Consider the following 20779-nt stretch of genomic DNA (forward strand, 5'->3'; position numbering starts at 1 on the left):
AGTGATAAAGGCTAATGGCTACAAACATAAATCTAAGATGTTGTTTCATGACTTTGAGCTGAATGGTCTTGATATATTTGTCTCTACTAGCACCCCCATCTAATCCAATATCCTTCCTACGCTGCAGCCTCTGCTTTGATTCCCAGTCAATGGGGAATCACATTCAATGTAACTGATACATTAATATAATATAATATAATCAGCAGTGGGACAACAAATAGGATCTAAGAGAAGAACTCTGGTAAACCTCCTGCATTTTAGGGCTCTGACATTTTCAAATGTGATTCATGATAATGGGCCTCATTTAAAGCCATGCCTTTGCTTGTCAGCTGGTGGAAATGTTGTTATGACCTGACATGTGTAATGTCGGCTGGAACAAAGAGATCTGTCTAAGGGAGGGGGAAAATAGTAAATTATGATTCCTATGACAGAGCCCCGAGCACTGTCTCATTCCTAAGGGCATTCATGGATTCTGTTGTCCCGCTTATTCGGTTATAAAATGGTTAAGGAGGGCTTGAACTTCTTATTGAATTTAACCTCAAAAGGGCATGTGTAAGACAGACACCTGTGACACATAGCAATCAACAGAAAGATACACTTTGTTCCCCCTACAACAGACACACACATGAAAAGGCAAGCTGAGAGCATGACATGTATCTTCAGTAATGAACAACCTTCCACAATTTTTCACTAAAAAAAAAATTGTTTTCCAAGATTGTGAAGATATGTGTGAAGATGAGGTTCAGAAGTTACAGCTAAAAGATTTTATTGTAACAGGTAACAAGATTAGATGATTATTAATATATTATTATGATATAATTATAATATTTTAAAATCATGAATCCTTTATGATTATTTAAAATAATAATAATAATCTAAATAATTATTATAACTATCATAATTATAAAAAGTATTATAAATGGTACATAATAAATAATTATAAATAATACTAATTATTATTAATATATACTAGTAGGCTACTACTACTACTATTATTAAATATTACTTTTTCTTAGTATTATATCACATTATTCATATTTTTCATTAATATTTTACTACTTCATAATAACAAAATGGGTGGTGTTGGAGGAGGATCGAGGACTTGATGCAGAGAACAATGGGTTTTTATTATTAATAAAAATCTAACAAAAACTTAAATGACATAACCCTGACGCTACCCCTCCTCAAAAGGGGGTCTCTAACGAGGAACACAGAGACAGAAACATTACATGACAACACAAGACCGACACAACAACACAACAACACAAGGCACCAACATGACAACACAAGATGGCAGGAGGGGTCAGAATACAGAGACAATGAGGGGAGGGAGAGAGGGAGGGGAGCCAAGCCAGTACCGGCGGGACAGCCCAAAAAGTCTTAGGGGAATCAGGAGGGATGGACCAGGGAGACTACGGCGGATCTGGAGTCCTGGTTGAGGACCAGGGCGGAACTGGAGGAACAGACCAGGAAGGCTCTGGCTGATCTGGAGTTCTGGCTGAGGGCCATTGTGGAGCAGGAGGGACGGACCAGGAAGGCTCCGGCAGGTCTGGAGTCCTAGCAAAGAGCTAGGGTGATGCTGGAGGGAAGGACCAGGGAGGCTCCGGCGTGTCAGGAACCCCCGGTGGACGGCCAGGGCGGAGCCAACAGGGCAGGAAACTTGAACGAAGCCAGCAGAGCAGGGAGTCTAGATGGAGTCGGCAGGACAGCTAGCATGGGTGGAGAAGGAAACTTGGGTGGGGCTGGCAGTGCAAGGAGCTTAGGCATCAGAGATGGAAACTTGAGTCTGTGACTTGAACTTGAGTCGCACTTAACTCACAAAAAAATGAAATGGACTTGACTTGGACTCGTGAACAAGTGACTCGAGACTTGACTTGGACTTGAAGAAGGAGACTCGTGAAAAACACAAGTCATTTTGGTACGGCATTTCCGATTACTTTCTCTCTTTACTATCCCACATGACAGCAAGAAACGCAACATTTTACTTTTCATTCTTAATTAATTTATTTCCTATCAATATGAGCAGCAGGAAACATACCAAGCAAGCATTATTTTATACATGCATGACACATCTGAAGGCATGCATATTCATAACTCATTGGAAAAGTCCTGTTATATAGCCTCAATGAACAACAAACAGTAACAATATAGCCAAGTTTTACCCTGTGTGATAATCTTTGTGTCATTAAATTTGAAAAGCAATCAATTAATCCAAAGGGGAGCTGCGGTGTTGCACAGCTGTCAAGAGGCACAAAGTAATACTTTGTGTGCTTTATTAGACATTTTTGAAGTAGAAATGAGTTTTGATATTTCAAAACACTGTTAATTATTATAACTAGTTGAAAGAACTATTGCTAAAAATAGAAAAAAAACAAACAAAAAAAAAAAAAACTTGAGACTTGACTTGATCTTGGACCTCAAAGACTTGACTTGGACCAAAAGACTTAAGACTTAAATTGGACTTGGCTAGAAACAGGTGTGAGGACGGGGAGCTCTGGGACAGCCTCTGGGATGGGAACGGGCTGGGATGGTAGACAAGTCCAGGGTCAGAGGAAGCCAGCAGGGAGGTATGTGCGGCCCAGACACGAAGGACAGCCATGATATGGAAGATGATGACACCCCTCTTGGCCATTGCAGGACTTACAGGAATGGTCTCAATGGCTGGGACTGGCAGACCAGGCGGATTTGGGTCCTCTGGGACCACCGGACCTGGGATCTCTGGGACCACTGGAAATCAGGCCCCCCATGATGGTATATCTGGTACACAAACTCCCCTTACCATCTCCCATGAGCTGAGGGGCTTGTCGAGGCTTTTGTTGAAAACCTCTTTGATATCGCAGTTGTCCTCATAGTCCAGATCATTCACTACCACAAGGAAATCACAGGCGCAGTCCCTGATGTCAGACCCCCTCTGACGCACGGACAAGTGCTGGATGATCCAGACCACCTGATCTTTATAGGAGCCCCAGCAACTGTGAGATGGGAAGAGGAAGATGCCCATTGTATTACTGAGTCCTCTTTTCTTGGCGAGTTTGTATTGTCAGGGGTTGTGGTTGAAGGAGGAGCGAGGACTCAATGATGCAGAGAACAATGGGTTTTTATTCATAATAAAAATAAAACAAAACAAACAAAAATTACCAGGCATGGGAAAACAGCAGCAGCAGGTACGACGATGAACTCGCACAGGACTGCAAACACAAGGAGAATAAATTGGAGAACAAAAAAAGCGGGTAACAAGCAAGGACAGGTAAATAAACTAACAAGAAGGGCAGGTTAAGACAATAGTCAGGAGAGCACATGGCATATAGAAACAAACATGACAAGCCATGTGCCCACACCAAACATGACAAAAACTAGAGCCGCCAGTTAACACAATCACAAGCCATGTGCTTAAATAAAACGACACGAACATACAGCCAATGAGAGCCCTCACCGGCTGAGTGTCAAATACAAAACATGACAACATGAAAGCATGCGGCTGATGAAAACACGAGCCGCATGCTACCCAGCACACAACACACGCAGACAGAAGAGCATACATCCCGAGCGAACTCGAAACCACACACTCACACAATGCAGGCCAGTGAACAACAAAAGACAAACACATGGAGCAAGAATGTCCAAACCCTGACAATGACCCGAAACCAAACTAGACTGGAGTTCTGGGATCTGAACATCACACTCCACACACAAAACTCACGAGGATGGACTATGACAAGAAAGTAGGAGGTCAGGGCTCTGTCACCAAACAAGAATACACCAGACCAAATTGGCAGAACCCTCACAGTTTTATAATTCATAAAAGGTTATGAAACCTAAAAGCTAAACCAGTTGAAACCATTTAATTTGGATCTCACCTGTCAAAGTATCAGAAAGTACTACAATGTTTTTTACGTAACTATTATTACATGTCTTTGTGAATAGCATGATACATAAATGAAACAGACATTTCTGAAACAGTATTTTTTGTTATTTTATTTGAATGCCTGAATACTGAACAAATGCAATGGGTTGAACAGCAAAACCTTAGAGATGACTATATTATAGTCATCAACAAACAGCAAAGACAAAACTGAAGTCATTGCGTTTGGAAACAAAGATGAAGTTCTCAAGGTGAACGCATACCTTCACTCTAGGGGTCAAACAACTAAAAATCAAGTCAGGAATCTCGGTGTGTCCCTAGAGTCAGACCTTAGTTTCAGTAGTCATGTCAAAGCAATAACTAAATCAGCATACTATCATTTGAAAAATATTGCAAGAATAAGATGCTTTGTTTCCAGACAAGACTTAGAGAAACTTGTTCATGCTTTCAGCACCAGCAGGGTGGATTATTGTAATGGACTCCTCACTGGCCTTCCCAAAAAGACCATAAGACAGTTGCAGCTCATACAGAACGCTGCCGCCAGGATTCTGAGCAGAACCAGAAAATATGAACATATCACACCAGTCCTCAGGTCTTTACACTGGCTCCCAGTTAGATTTAGGATTGATTTTAAAGTATTATTACTGGTATATAAATCATTCAATGGCCTAGGACCTCAATACATTGCAGATATGCTCACTGAATATAAACCCAACAGATCACTCAGATCATTAGGATCATATCAGCTAGAAATACCAAGGGTTCACTCTAAGCATGGCAAGTCTGCTTTTAGCTATTATGCCAGCCGCAACTGGAACCAGCTTCCAGAAGAGATCAGATGTGCTCCTACAGTAATCACATTCAAATCCAGACTCAAAACACATCTGTTTAGCTATGATTTACACTGTGCCACTGTTCATCCAACTGTTTGTACTGTACTGTATTTTATTTTTCTAAACTGTTTTAATTATTCTTATTTCTTTTTATTATTTTAATTTCTTCTATGTAAAGCACTTTGAATTGCCATTGTGTATGAAATGTGCTATTTAAATCAACTTGCCTTGCCTATATTATGAATATGACTGATATAACGGTCACAAGTAATATTTTGCTGCCAATGTACATCATTATTACTAATAGAGATGTGACATTTTGACAGAATGATTTGACTCACTAGGTTCCATCAAAACAACGTTCAGGTTTCTGTAAAACTTCCTCTTCATTATCAAGCAAAGCTTATCTTTGCAATAACTGCTGTTGAGTAATCAGGTCAATGCTGAAACCAAAGTCACTTTAGACTAAACAAACAACTTTCCCTGCAGTCCTAAACAGATCACAGACATTGTTCCTTTCAAATTGCTCCCCGCATAGGCCATAACCACCTTTGTCTTGAAAAAGATCCATGCAGCATGAACCATGTTTATGCTATTAGCCGCATCTACTTTTTGCTTAATGGATTACTGGTTATTGTGAGCTCTCTGCTACATTTGAACACAGGGAGTCCCAGATTTATTCCTTATGACAAGGGTTTCCCCCAAAGGGCTTTAAGAGGTCAGGCGGGTCAATGTGTCTGCCAGTTAATCAGTACAGGAGCCATCCTCCCGCCAGTGGCTAGCATGCTCTCCACTTAGGCTGCGTAATTGGTTTAGATGGACACACTTATTTTGTTGACTGGTGCGCTAATTGTCCCCAGGATACTCTGGGAGGAAAACCTCAAGGTTTTTCATAGAGAAAAGGGCAATGGCGTGTTCAAAGCTGATTCAGTTAAAGAGAATGTGGTCTGATTCTTTCTCCTAGCTACTTGACCTAATGTTGTTCCAAACCTGTGTGACTTTCTTTTGTTGAATAAGAGAATCTCCACAGAAATATTTTCTAATCAGGGATGTCAGAGTGGAGGGAACGGTGCACATGAGATCCCATGGAAAGGCTATTTTGACCCCAAATATTAACTGGTGTCCGAACACATCAATTGACATAGATGTGTACTATATGGTACAATAAACATGTAGGCTATGTACACAAATTTTATAATTTGTAGCTTCCTTAAAGGGTGGTCTGTCAAGTTAAGTCAAATTTATTTTTATGACACTTTTCACAGCACACATTGTTCCAAAGCAGCTTTAGAGAAAATCATGATGTTAATGTTTAGAATTCCATAATATCTTTAAGCCCTATTGTTGCATTTTGCAGATTTGAGCTGGTCGAAAATATAGTTTACATTTTGCAACAATATAAACAATCACACTGCCGAGATTTGCTATATATGGTATTTTGCTTTAGATGAGTGTACTTTATGCAGATAAAATAGAATACTATATATCCAATTTTTTAAATATTGCTGGGTGACAATATAGCTTACATTTTTCAACAATATAACAATCATGGACTTGATATTTGCTACATAGTACATGCCGCTGTGAGTGTATTGTCTCCGGGTAAAGTTGCAGTAGTTGTAACAATCTGTATATTGTATAATTGTATAAATCCTGTTATTTAAAAATACAGTGACAATGAATAAAGTTTAACAATATTGTTCAAAAATCTAAATTGGGTTTCACATGAATAATAGCAAATAAACATGTATAAACATTGCACAGTCAATAAACTTTAATTAAACAGCATAAAATATAGAATAAAACACCCAAACTAATAACAAAAAAAAAATATATATATATAAAAAAAAATTCACAGAAATGTATACCTTGTATTGTTAAATCTAATATCATTTTTCCAACCTGATCTCATGAGAAAATGCAACTATTTTATCATGTGAGGATTTTGTGTGAATTTGTATGTGATTTGTACGGAAATGTAAATTTTTTATAAAAAAAAAACCTAAGCATGAAGGTCCACCCCTAAACCTAAATGTCAGTGCGGTGTAAAGAGATCGTGCAAAAGCATACAAATGAGATTGTATAAATTCATATGAATTAACTACCAATGTAAAATAGTTACTTACTTCCATGAGAGTGTGTTGAATTTTAATTGTATGTTGCAATATAAGTGACAGCTAATTGCTTAACAGGATTTTAATGTAGTATATTTTTCACAGTATACTTTATTCAAGAGTAATACTATACACACAAAATCATCTCACTCATGCTTTGCCCAGCATATGTCCCAGCAGCAAAACGATACCTTTAGAGACATGTGGATGCACGTAAATGACCTTTGAGTCTTCACTGGGAGGGGGGTGATGTCCACTGTCTTATAATGCAATGCTTTATGTGACCTTTTCTGCTCTTCTGCTGATGTGGCATAGTCATAGAGCCTCCCATATGGTTTCAGTCCACTCCCAAATCCTAAAGCATTGTCATTGATTTACTGTGTGTATTCCCCAGACACCTGATCGGACCCTAACGAACCTCAACAGCTTGTGCGAGACAAGGGCCATTAGGCTTAATGGTTGAGGGCATCAAAGGGAGTACGCTGAGAGACCGAAGGAGAAAATGAAGTTAAAGGGACGGGGTTCGCAGACTGCTAGTCTGTGGCTGAAGTCGTAATTTATGACAATGCCCCTAAGTCTGAGCCTGATTCTGAGTCTAAGTTTAAAGCCCGTAGTCCAGACATAAAGGAGGAACAGTGAAAGACATTGATAGTAGAGATAACAAGAATAGGAGTGAGAGAAAAAAAAAGTTTCCTTTTAACTGATTCCATGGTCTGAAAAATAATCTAGAGCAACAACAGTTTAAGAAGGGTGCCATCACCTCCCCAGGTAAACAGCACACACATAAACGGCCATCCACGTAAGGTAAAAGAAAATGGGACTCATCGGACCAAGCGACCTTCTTCTACTGCTCTAAGGTCCAGTTCCGACGCTCTTGTGCACATTGTAGGTGCTTTCAACGGTGGACAGGGGTCATTATAGGCACACTGATTGATCTGCGACTACACAGCCCCATATGCAATGCGATGATGCACTTTGTGTTGTTACACATTCCTCCCATAAGCATCTCCATATGTCACATGTGTCAAACTCCGATCCTGGAGGGCTACTGTCCTGTATAGAGTGTTTATAGAGGCAGGTGTTTTGCAGCTGGTTGGAGAGCTGCAAAACACCTGCCTGGAAGTTTCTATCCTGATAGTTCAAGTGTGTTTAATCAGGGTTGGAGCTAAACTCTGCAGGACAGTGGCCCTCAAGGAACTGAGTTTGACATCCCTGTTCTAGGTACATCATTACATCAGTAGGTGGTGACCAATGAGTGTTAAGTCATTGAATGAATCATTCACTCAAAAGACTTAAAAAATCAGGGTCAGTCACATCATGATTGTCATGATTCTTTAGTATCAATGTTCATGTCCATCGAAAAATACCTCTTTTGTCAGCAGGGCTTTAAGTGGCTTTTCAAGCTATAGAAAAAAAGACAACAATAGCCTAAATACGTTGATTTTGGGTTTCAACTGTGTATCATTTTGTTGGGATCATTTAGTCTGGAGACTGAGATGCGGTAGTTCTCATTCAGATTCATTCAGTGAATATGCATATTCATTAAGTAGGTCCAGCCAATGAAATACTTCTTCATCGTCAGCATTCAAATGTTATTTTCTTGTTATAGTCAGTCTTTGGAGCCAGAAAAAAAAACTGCAATGGAGTCAGTGCATGGAAGTAAATGAATCTTCACGGAGCTCTTTTCCATACAATGGACTGTCACATGGTGATCACATCTGTCTAACACCAAGAACATCAAAAAACATCATGAAAATACTCCAGCTTGTGCGATACAATCCAAGTGTACTGAAGTGATACAACAGCTTTGTTTGACAAACAGACCAAAATTTTAGTCATTATTCACTTCCCCTTTCTTTCAAGTCAAATATGGTGCATCAGGTTGGACATTGATGAGGTTTGGTCATGATACAAATGAGAGCCAATGATATTTGATGTCATTGATGTCCAATCTGATATATATGTGCCATATTTGTCTGTTCATAACCTAAAGCTATTATATGGCTTCAGAAGAACAGAAGGGTTGTTGGAGGTAGAAGTTTTGTGGATGTTGACCCCAAACACCATCTCTAACTTTGTTGATGGTCTCAAGGCTCATGTACCGCAGAATCGTTACTTAAGTGAAGCAACTTTTTTCTTGTTATGGTACTTCAGCTGTCTGTTAGGGGACATCTTCAGTATCATTCAGTTAATGTAGTGCTAGTCTCTGTGGCTGTCTGCAGGGACCGGAGAACTCCATCACACTGGCGCATGTCAATACTCTACGGCGCCTGTATTCGTCAAACACTGGGGAAGAGTTCCCTGCACAGACAGTGTGTAAATTGCCTGTCATCAATTATTAAGAGAAGCATTTGCCTTCTGATTGATCAGCCCCTAATGCATGTTCTAATCATTGCAGTTAAGGGAGTTTTTCCTGCTGATCAAAAACAGTAGGAACAGAAAGGTCTGGTCTGGCCGCAGATGAGTGATAAGACGATGACTGGGAACTGACACTTTATGGTGCTGGTAACTGTGATCTTAGTTAATGTAGCTCTTCAGATGTTTTGATCAGCAGACTAATTACTTGCATGATGTCACATATGCAGTTCTTTAGTGGTATTTGCTAAGGTATTCAAACCCCCCTTAACCTAAGTAATACAATTTAGCATTTACTTTATTTTGCAAGTTTGTGCTCTGGATATAAAAAATATATGTCAAATCATGTGGCTTGTAGAGGATATATGATATGGCTTCACTTTCCATTGACTTACTTTGAAAAACTACACACCTATAGGGCCCTATTTTACAGATCTAAGTGCATGGTCTAAAGTGCAGGGCGCAATTGCACTTTTGCTAGTTTAACGGCGGGAAAAATGGTCGACGCGAGCGGCGCATGGTTTAAAAGGGTTGTCCCTAATCTCTTAATGAGTAATGGGTGTGTTTTGGGCGTAACGTGAAATAAACCAACCAGAGTCTCATCTCCCATTCCCTTCAAAAGCCAGTTGCGCTCGTGCCATGGCGGATTACTTTTTACATGAGGGAATTTGCAAGTGGAAAGACTGAACGCGCCTCCAGAACGCAATCGGATCTGCTCGTGCACGAGGTTAAAGTGCACAAGCCGACCATCAGGACAAGCCAGATTCCACCATCCTTTTATATTTAACACTTGCGTCACGCATGGCGCTGCATTGCGCTGGGTGTGTGATAGGGCCCATAGACTGAACACGTAATACACATGAGCATGACATCACCATTTTCACAAATTCACATTTTTTTTATGAGAATTGTCTCTTGGGATCTTTTGACTTGGAGCTGTGAGGAACCCTAGCAACCACAACGCAACTTTCTAAAAACCCCTTAGAACATCATAGCAACTGCGAATGCATGAGAGTGACTCAGCAACCAGACCAACACCCTAGCAATCACACAGCAACGTGCTAAAAAACACTCAGAATACCTTAGAAAATGTAATAAATCTAGTCAATGTTTGTAACATCAAAGGCTTGTGCCTCTCCCCTTTCTCCCCTTCTGACAATCCTAGGTAAAGTACTGATTATCTTGATGGTTCTACAGATTATTTTATCAGATTTTCCTGTGGTGTGTGAGGTGTGTTAAGAGTGATTGAATCTGTTCGTAAGAACGTCGGGCCGCACCAATCTCAAATCTTAAATATCCAACATGCTGAATATTTATGATCAGAAATCCTGTTGTGTGGGGGGAACCCCGAGGATAAACGTGTACACAACCTGTAGATTGTCCCGTGGAACGAAATGATACCCAATCAGAAAGCAAGCTGAGAGAAGACGACCTAACATAACAAACCTTTTTCTTTTTTTCTGTAAATTTTCTGTAAAAGCTGTCCAAAAGCTATTGTGTCGCCATTTCTTCTTGCCCGTCATTCCCCATGTTTGTTAACAGTCATGCTCACAGTCAGGAATCTGGTTGTTTGTGAATGGAATATGTTAGTGTGTGGTGTGCTGTCTTGGTCACATTGTGGCACTCCACACACTAGAGGAACAAAACTGTTAAATCTATCCACGTTTTAGGTCTCTCACATTTTAAAAACCAGATAAGATGTTAATTTTTTTTTAGTGTGGGCCAGGCTTTAGCTGGCGTAAAACTGCCACCTTAAATGATATTTAACACATCAACTGTTTAGATTAGATTAAATGCCTCTCTTCTGCCTCTCATATTTTGCTACTGTGAAAATGACTAGTAATCTCACGTGTTTCAGAAGTCAAACTGCCTCTGTCCTCAGATTTACCAAAAAAGTCTGCAATCAAAAGTCAGAGATTTTGAAAAAAACAACTGTTTTTTGCTCTCACCCATGAAAACCTGTCTGTTCTCATTCTAGAATAGGAAAAGAAACAGCTGGGATTTTTTTTTTTTTGTTGGTTTTTTTGTGGCTTTAGTGGTTCTGATGAGACGCCTGCATTGTCTCTACCTACCTCTGTGCGGACTTATGCCAGCTACATTAAAGTCTCGGTTGCACCGGCTCTGCCAGCACACACAGAAACAAGCTGCATAGTTCCAACAGGCTCATCATCTCTGCCAAGAGCTTAGAGTGGCCAGGCCTGCACTTTGTCTTTAAGGTTTCATCTAGGATGAAAAGGTTAATGTTTAAACGGACTTTCCCAGTCTGAACATTTCCCAGGACGCATGACTAATTCTATCCTTATAACCCTAAGCCTATCCCTTAGCCCGACCCTAACCTAGAAACAAACCCTAAAATACAGGTAATGTGAACGTCTGATAAACCTGTCTGTTAGACTTCCTTTTGCACTGCTGCCAGCTTCTCAAGCCCACTGTCTTTCTCCACTCTATTGTTTCTGGTAAGAGTGAGGTCATTCAGGCCCTGACCCCTGATCAAAAGCAGCGATCCCCTTGTTTCCTGGGTAATAGGATTACCTAGCGTATGTGGGCCCACTCTTATTTCTCTTCAAAGGGGGCAACGGGATTTCTAACAGGGTGACATTGTCTTTGCTCTCAGTGCTAAAAGGACCCTTTTAGTTTCAACAGTTTCTTACTCTTAATTCCTAAGCAGATGTCTTTGTGCAAACAAGAGGCTACAGTCAGCTTTTAGCTGTTGTTTCGGTCGGGATCCTATTAGATGTAGTTTAGCAACTAATTTAACACCCTTTCTCTTTATTGCCTGCACACATAGGGAGTCCAGCATCCAGGCTTAGTTACAGAAAAGCTGTGTGAAACTTTCATTTCCTTTCTGTTGTGGAGTCGTTTTAAGAACAGAATCCAGACACTCAAATTTGAAGCAAGTCGATGTGAATGGAACGCTTGCATGGCGAACCTAAAATCGCCTAGTGTTTGTACCCATGGCTGAGTCAAATCACAGATTTATTGTTTGCATTACGAAGGACTGCTCTCTATCCAGATTTTCTGAAGGATGGAAAAAATATTTTTGGCATAGACATTTCGCAAGCTTGCCAAAGTGTGGCGCAGACATTGTGCTTTCTAAACACCATCTCTGTCTGGCTTGTGCCATTGAAGAGGCTGCTCTTAGGTGCACTTAACGCTGAGTACTCCTCTTGCACACCCGGGCCTGGACTCCAGACGTGCCACACTGTCTGAGGTGAGGGGCGACGGAGGGCCTGTCAGACCGAGGTTCCATTAAGCGCAGACAGGCCCAGGCTTCAGGACCTTGCCTGAGGGGGGTTATCACGCTGGACAAGTCCCTTCTCTGAGGGCCTGTGACGGGTGAAGAGAAAGAGGGAACATTGATCTGATAGGTGGAATGGTGGGAGTGGGGAACCCTCTGCAGGTGTGAGGTGCCACATGAGTGTGTCTGGGCAAAGTGTGAGTGACAGTGAGATAGACAGAGTGAGAAGATGGGGGAAAGAGGGAAAGAGGGAAAGATCTACAGAGAGAGTGTGAGAGAAGCAACAAATTATTTGTATTCGTATATGCTGTACATGTCTAATCATGACTGTGTCGATGCTGTGCATTTTGTATTTGTCTGTGCCTACATCCAACTAGGGCTGCCCCCAACTTAAGTTTTTTTTTCTAGTCGACTAGTAGTCGTTCATTTAAAGGACAAGTTCGGTATTTTACACTTAAAGCCCTATATACAGATCATTTCTGATGAAATAGAACGGTTAAGATTAAAATTTGGACACATGCTGCTGTCCCGAGAATTTTAGGTTTCTTTCGCTTTCCCACCCACCTCCAGAATGGCTACATATGTGCACTGGAACAATCCTTCCTAAAACGCATTAAACTTTCGTTTACAAAGACGTGAAACTCACCGAGTGGTCAGGGGTGTTCACTGATATGCTCACACAAAAATCGCTGCAAAAGATGCTTTCCAACAGGTTTTATCGTAGTTTTTGTCCAACTCCATTGACTTGTATTGGATGTGCTGTGAGGTACGGTATTACTCCGCCGCCGGAAACTGGCCTGGAGTGTCTATTATTCAAGCTCTCAACGGAAGAATGTATGGGTGTGAGGCGTTTGGAAAAATAGGTCCACAGTTTTACAACGAATGGTAAAACACCTGTTGGAAAGCATCTTTTGCAGCGATTTTTGTGTGAGCATATCAGTGAACACCCCTGACCACTCGGTGAGTTTCACGTCTTTGTAAACGAAAGTTTAATGCGTTTTAGGAAGGATTGTTCCAGTGCACATATGCAGTGTTCCAGTGCACATTATCATTTTCTTGTCAAACATCTTTCCAAAACATGAGAAGCATTTATGAACCTCTTGTTCAACAACAGACAACATTTAATAACATGCATTTACTCCAAACTCACTTCATAACGACAGTTGAGCTCCTCCTTCTGTGAGATGATGTGCCTTCTTACACAGAATAAGGCAGTCGTGTATTTATAAGTCATGTTTAATCAAAGCGTTTCAATCTTCTGTTTATTCAGCTACAGCGATAGGGATTTCCTGGGATGATGCACATTATTGTACTTCTGTGGCGGGGCATATATATATCGTGTCTGCATGAGAGCGCCCTCTGGCGTTCAAATGGGGCAGTATTTATTACCAATCAGCCGCACTCCACTGATAAGCTGCGCATTAAATAATCGCAGCCTTTGCCAAATCGCGTGCGGTTTTATTGAGATTAATCGTTCAGCCCTACTAGTCAAAATTTGTTCGACGAAGCCTCTTCTCGTCGACCAACGTTAAGTCGACTATTAGGGGTATAGCGCTATTGGTGTTAGTTTTCATAGGTGTAGAGAGACAGGAAAGCAGGGGGTAAGAGATTGGGACGCCACTCTCTCATCAAACTCGGGTACTCATGAACCAACAGCTTGTATACGTATTGTGGGCAAGTACACCACTGTCTGCTCCAATCACTCCAAGTCGGGTCAGAGGTCACCCTTCCACCGGAACTCGACTCTCTCGTGAACACGCATATGGCCGTTGCCGGAAGCCAGTTATTATGGTTTGTAAAGTTTTAAATATGGATATTTTTCTTACAAAAACCCATCGCTTCAGAAGGCCTTTATTAACCCACTGGAGTCGTATGGATTACTTTTATGATGGATGGATGCGCTTTTTGGAGCTTCAAAAACTCGATATTCAATGCCATTACAAAGCTGGGAAGAACCAGGATATTATTTAATATTACTCCAATTGTGTTCGTCTGAAAGAAGAAAGTCATATACACAAAGGATGGCTTGAGGGTGAGTAATTTATGGGATAATTTTCATTTTTGGGTGAACTATTTCTTTAAGTGACTTTTTATTTCACTAATATTATATTATCTGCAAGTACAGGTTTTTAAAAATATACTTTTAAGATTCGAAGTACACAACAAGCACACATTTAGCAAAGTACAAGGGCACTTCTTTTTCACAAAGGAATGCTTGCCCTGGCAAACACCACTACTGATTGCTTTCAAATCGGTTTCTCAAACTCTGCCGTTGTTCAGACAAACTCGGTTTGTTGGTTGATTTGTTGGAGACATTACAGAGCATATTTTGAAACAACAAAAACCGGTCACACTTTTGTTTGGTGAACACATATTCACTATTAACTGTGACTTTTGCCTCAATAAACTAATTTACTGCATATTAATAGTTAGTGAGGTAGTTGCAGTGGTTAAAGCTGCCGTCGGCAACATTTTTTTATCATATTCAGTGAAATCGACACTACCGACAGAACAACATAAAAAGGTGGTTTTAGAAAAAAACCCGAGCTTCTAACTACACCTGGAGCATGTTATTTGTTTTGCAAAAATCCACTGCTCCCGGATCATCGGGTCCAATCAGCGCAGGGCGGTGTGAGATCTGACTGTCAATCACAGTTCGCGCACGCCACAGATCCCCCTCCCTCGCGCACGTTACAATATCACATGCACACGACACGCCTGAAGTTCGCCTGAAGATTGTACGAAGCGTGATGGCGGAGAGAAAATCTAATAACAAGCTTCCAATTCCTCTGTTATTGCTATCTATGGGTAGATTAGCCAGGGCAGCCTACCTCCGAGTCCATGGTGTTGATGATCGATGCTGAAGAGACGGACGCATTCACAGAAAATCTGGTGCAAACGCACTGACGAGCACGACCTCTATGGGAGTGTGCTCGGTGGTAGTGGGGGAGGGGCATGAGAGTTGTAAACATTCAAAATTTTCGACGCAATCTGCCAGATTTGCCGACTGCAGCTTTAAATTTAGGTATGGGGTAGGATTAAGGGATTTAGATTATGGTCATGCAGAGTAAGGCATTAATATGTGCTTTATAAGTAGGCTACTAATAAATAGGCAGTATGCTAGTAATGTGCAAGCTAATAAGGAACTAGTTAATAGCGGGAATTGGTCCGCAAACTAAAGTAACACATTTTTTATTTATTTAAATTTAAAACATTTTCATAGTGATCTTAAAGAATACTGAGATCATTTCATGAGCGGACAGAACATTAAAACGGGCATCTTTTTAAAGACAGCGTACATTTGTCAGCATTATCGCAGTAAAAACATGCCTTATCTCTGTCACCATAGCTATGGTGCAACAGATCCTGACCCCAGGCTGCATCTCTCTGATGATTGCTTTGATTCATACAGCCCCTGGTTTTCTGTTTCGCTCTTCCACTTCCTTCCGCAGAGAGAGAGACAGGAGACAATGCTTTATTGTGTCCTCAAAGCTGCCTTATTAGAGAGGCTGCTGAAAGCTTCTGCCTCCGTGCGGAGTCTATTCGGAGACACTTGATAAGGGACATAATTCTAGCTTTTTATGGAAAAAGTGACTCAATTCTTAGTCATTCCTGCCACATGATAAAAAACAGGTGAATGTCTCACAAAAGAGAACAAGTTCACTGAGTGTTTATGAAAAAACAAAACAAAACATATTGTTTACATTTTGAATTATACTTATAGGCTATATCCTGTCAGCTGCATTAATGTTGCAGTGACAGTGAAAAATGAGGTTGTGTCATTAAATCAATAGTAAAACTAATTTGTACAGGTCATAGTTTATAGGTCACGGTGTAATGACATAAACAACTTTGTTAGCTCAGGGGGGCACTGTTGCTCAACCTTTGAACCTCAAATTCTTTGAAGCAAACCCCTGCCATTACTTCATCATTAGTAGTGTACAACAGTGGAACACAAAATTGAAAATCTGGGATTTAAATCTAGAAATAAACAGAAAGATTTCGAATTTAGAAAGTTATATTTGTCAGTTAAAATAAATAAAAATAAATATTTATAAGAAATGCTTAATATAGAATATTCAATTATTCACAAATCAAGTAAGAATTATTTTAGTAATACATTTTGCACTGTAGATCACTAATCAAATAAGTACATTTGTGACGCTGATCATGTGACTCCAATTTCCAAAATGCCTTTTCTATTTCAAAATAGTGGTTTTTGACTATTTTTTTAAACAATGCAAAACAGAAGCATTTTCACTTGTGGTCTCAGACATTCGGTTTATGTTAAGCCTCTGTAGTGTATATCTAGCTGACTTCAAAGTTCATTTGTATTAATTTATTAAACCGGTCTTGCTGTTGTCACCTGACGTTTTCCTCTAGACAGAACTCAGCTGTTGTTGCTGAAACTTTCCTAAACTTTCTCCTGACCCTTAGCTAAGTATTAATCTGTGTAAGTGGCCCAGCACAGACCGGTGAGCTGAGAGGGGCTGAATGCCGCCAGTCCAGATGCCCCATGGTGAGAGGTCTGCAGGCGGCTAGTTTTAGATAACAGCAGGGGCACCGTCGACTTCAAACGTTTTTAACCTTTGCTGTCAGGTCTGATCAGAAATAATGAGACGTGTTTGTTATCACCCCAGTTGTTTCCGAGAAATCCTGAGGATTTCCAGTTGGCCTAGTGTTTGCCATTTAAGTATCTTAAACAAAGGTGATGAATCGGAAAGCCCAAGGATTCAACACTATTTCTGTCTTTTTCAGAATCATTTGTATTTCCATCGCTATAATGCTGAAGCTGTGACTATCATTCTTGTAAATCTAAACCAATTTAAACAGCCTAAAAAGACACAGCGAACGGTCACCAAAGTACAGTTCAGTACAGAGCTGGGTAGCTCTGAATGGTCTCAGCTAAAAGAGGAAAGTATTTTGTCTGTGGCTGCATCCTTGACGGCAGCATTTCTTAACTTGGCAGCAGATTTGCTTTTTGTTGCTTTGTCGCTGCTTTGTCGTTGCTTTTAACCCAGCCAAGATGTCTCTGTTTATCCGAGATGTTGCACATCGACCCGCGAGTAAACAAGAGGCCTCAAGAATGGGATGAACACCAACAGTTCATTTTCTAGACAAGCTAAACCAGCGTTGAGGTTGCAAAGGTCATTCAAATGAGTATGCAGTTCTAGGAAGAGTGTTGGCAAACATAAATGAGGATGTACTTTTAGCTAGTACTGCAAATCACTTGATTACTGCAAAAAAAAAAAAAAAAAGGTTTATGATTCATCATAATAATTTTCACAAATGAACACAACTATGAATTTTGAAGCCAAAATACAAACGTCCCAAGTAAAAACCTAAGTATAGAAGTACTTATCAATCAACATCACTTCTTCCGACAGCTCTTTCAGTCCTTATTTAAAAAAAACTTTTCCTCTGAAAGTTTGAGTTTGAATAGTTCGCAAGAGCATGATTATAAACACAAAGAGGTGGTGAAAGCGAATTAGTGAGTAAATGAGTTTACCAGTTTTGTGTGATGATGATTAATGACAACCTCTGTAATTCCATTTGGCCACTTGTTAGCAAGTAAAAGCTTTTAAAAATCACAAGGAGATTTTACCGATGTATTTTATGTTGTAGAATAAAACGTAAAGATATACTAAGCTTGTGTTAACCATAGACCTTATTTCAGGCATTTAACAAAATGACTTCAAAAAACCTGCATTGACTTCAGGGCGATTGAACTGGTAGTGCAACAATGACAACTTGTTTTCGGGGTTTGGCCGATAAAAATTTGCAATTCCTGCAGCATTCTATTGGAAAGATCGATTACCTTTGTCGTCCCTCAAAAGACAAAATATTTACTAGATATCAGCCTTGTCTTAAACAATAATTATAGAGGAGACTTAAGTTGTCACGCTGCTATTGAGTAAATCTCAGTAACTATAAGGCTTTGAGTCAAATGTCCAGTTATAAAAATACTAATATAGTGATTTCATACAATGTAACCATAAGCTAATTTATAAGTGGTTCATCTTAAATGGTTCCCTATCTCATATAGTGCTGGAATATCCGATTTGTTTGTCTTAAACTGACCTTTCTCATTTGTTTGTAGCTTCTTGCAATTCATTCTGGTGAATCGGTTCACTCTAAATGGTCCTCCTCCTTTCGCTTTCACTTTCACTGTAGCTTTGAAAAGTTTGATTCTTTCAAGTCAATCTTTTTGTTTTGGATGGTTCATGTAAATGAGCAGATTCAAAATAACGGATGACCGATTCAATTCCCTGTATGGCATTGTAGGTAGGGCTCAACGTTGAGGATTTTTCTACTAGCCCCACCACAAAAAAGTAATAATAAAATGGCCTAGTCGTTGTTTTTGACCAATAACAATAAATAAATATGCTTATGACACCAAAAACTAGCCAAACTCATATAAATTTCATTTAATAACAAGAACAAATAATCTGAATATGTGTCTACAGAACAATAACCTACTATGAGAAAGATTCAGAAGTGTGGCAGCTAACTCATTCATTATGATTTTTTCAATATTAATTTTTACCCTCTCGCTGCTGAAGGCCATTTTTCGGACTATTCTCTATAATGTCTGTCTCTTTAGATGCTCTACACATCCTTGCATGACACACTGAGTGCTGCATGTTGACATTTAGCACTTGTTTGTGATGCACTGTTGTATAGAGCCTCCATTCTTCCTGAGTTTCGTAACTGCTCTGCTGAACTCTGAATATTTCAGTGTGCCTCCTTCTTTGTTTAAACTTTCGCATGGCCACCCAGTGCTGCACTGTTTACTGCGGCACTGTGTTTCAACGATAACTGGAAGTCGACGTTCACAAAACGTCCTTTCATCCCCTCATGTCTTCGTGTGTATTCTAAATACTGTCAAGAGACGAGACTCACATGCACACACGCGAGACTCTACGCTCAGAATAGGCTCATATTGACAGAAGACATTGTTGTTTAATAGCCCTCGCAGTCTGACAATGTCATTTTCCGCTGGGGGAAGAGACAAGCCGGCTATTTGCGCAGAATGAAGCATAATTGATTTGTGAAAGTCATAAATTAAGTGTCATATAGCGAAGGCTAAATTCTTTACAGCTGTGGGCTTTGACGCACGGCACTAAACCAAACCCTAATTGTCCAAAACAAACAATATTTCTGCGCCTGAACAATTAGCATGATGAATAGGAAATGGTGATAAATGCTTAACTGCTGTTTCTTCATAGCCACTTTCTGCTGTGTTTGCCGTACTCTGAGGAAAATCGAATCCCTCTAAATTACTGTGACTTTCACATCATTGTGCGTTTTCAAACCTCAGCACTAAATCAAACCTGAGGTTCAAACTACAATTTTCTTGTAAAGAGGGAAGCAATCGTTTTTATTTCGATGCCAGACACTTTTGCTTGCCCAGACATTTTAACTCAAGTTGAAGGCTTAATGTTTTAAAGCAAATTCAATTCCTTTCTAATACTCATTACTAGTCATTTTTGATTTGTATAGTAACTAGGATTCCAACTGTAACGGCTTAGGTTGTATTACTATTGGTACATCCAGCAATCTTTGATCTTGGCAGCCTGCAAAACTCAAGCCAGTTTCTCTCCCACAATAACCTGAGGCGCCGTGGACTTAAGATAGAGATTCCCTGTGAGATAATGGGAGAGCGATAACAAGACAGCAGGCTCTGGGGTCAGGGGTCAATCTACTGTCTGTCTGAATTCTGGAGTCTAAGGATATTGAGAGGCTTTCCTGCTGTCTCGACTTCTATCGCTAACACATACATGTACAAAATCACTTCATATTTTAACACTTACAACCTCAAAGCAATCTGTAAAGGTTCAAATGGTCTTCCAATGATGAACAGTTTGGGCTACAGACATGAAGGGGTCTTCAATTCATGCGGCTTGTCAAAAGGAGAGGTGTTGGTATGTGCTGTTTTCACTTGAGCCAGTAAGCAACCGCCTAGCAACGCTCTAGCAACCACCCAGAACAGTCTGGTATCATGGCAAGGAGTTTTACACAGGCAAGCATTTTTCTTCAGAAAATGTAAAAAAAGTGTTTGTTTTTATGTTATCCTTTGGAATGGTGCAAATAGGAAACTTCCCCGCATCCCTAGTCCAGAACAAACTCATAACTGTCTCCAGACTGTGATATTTATCTATTTATATCAGACTGTTTACATTCAAAGTAAATAAGTAGGTGAGCCTTTTCGCTTTAGGAAACCACTGGGGTAAACAGACAGCTGTTAGCATTGTGTGTTGAACAATTGACACTTTCATGGGGGAAGGGGTTGCCCTAGAATCTTCTGAGGTAATGTGATATAATTAGTCTCATGATACGACTCTTGTCTCATAGAAATGTGAATGTCAGTTGATGC

The sequence above is a fragment of the Squalius cephalus genome, assembly GCF_949319135.1.
Source record: "Squalius cephalus genome assembly, chromosome: 5".
Classification (NCBI taxonomy): domain Eukaryota; kingdom Metazoa; phylum Chordata; class Actinopteri; order Cypriniformes; family Leuciscidae; genus Squalius; species Squalius cephalus.